Source organism: Brassica oleracea, unplaced genomic scaffold (assembly GCF_000695525.1).
Source record: "Brassica oleracea var. oleracea cultivar TO1000 unplaced genomic scaffold, BOL UnpScaffold00837, whole genome shotgun sequence".
Taxonomy (NCBI): domain Eukaryota; kingdom Viridiplantae; phylum Streptophyta; class Magnoliopsida; order Brassicales; family Brassicaceae; genus Brassica; species Brassica oleracea.
In genome coordinates, this window is record NW_013617473.1 from 29,004 (window position 1) to 29,345 (window position 342).

The following is a 342-nucleotide window of genomic DNA, read 5'->3' on the forward strand; positions in this document are numbered from 1 at the left end:
GGGGCGGTCATAAGTGCCAATGGGTCGAGCTGCTCGCTGTTGGTTTTATGGAACGTTGTTGGCATCATTTTGAGGTATGTCACCCATATCAGTGTCCAATCTCTGCAATTGAGCATCTTGCTCTTCTTCTCTTCTCTTTCTAGCACACTCTCTTTCTAAAGCTCTGATGTCTGCAGCTCTTGGAACTAGGTTTGATGGACCCCTGCTCCGCAAGTTCATACACTTGTAGATTAAAGGGAGGTGAAGAAAGAGAATCAATAACAAAAGAAAATAAAAATGACTTAGTTTCAAGCAAGTGACTAAATCTCAATGTTCAAATCTACTCAGAATTTGGCAACGGCG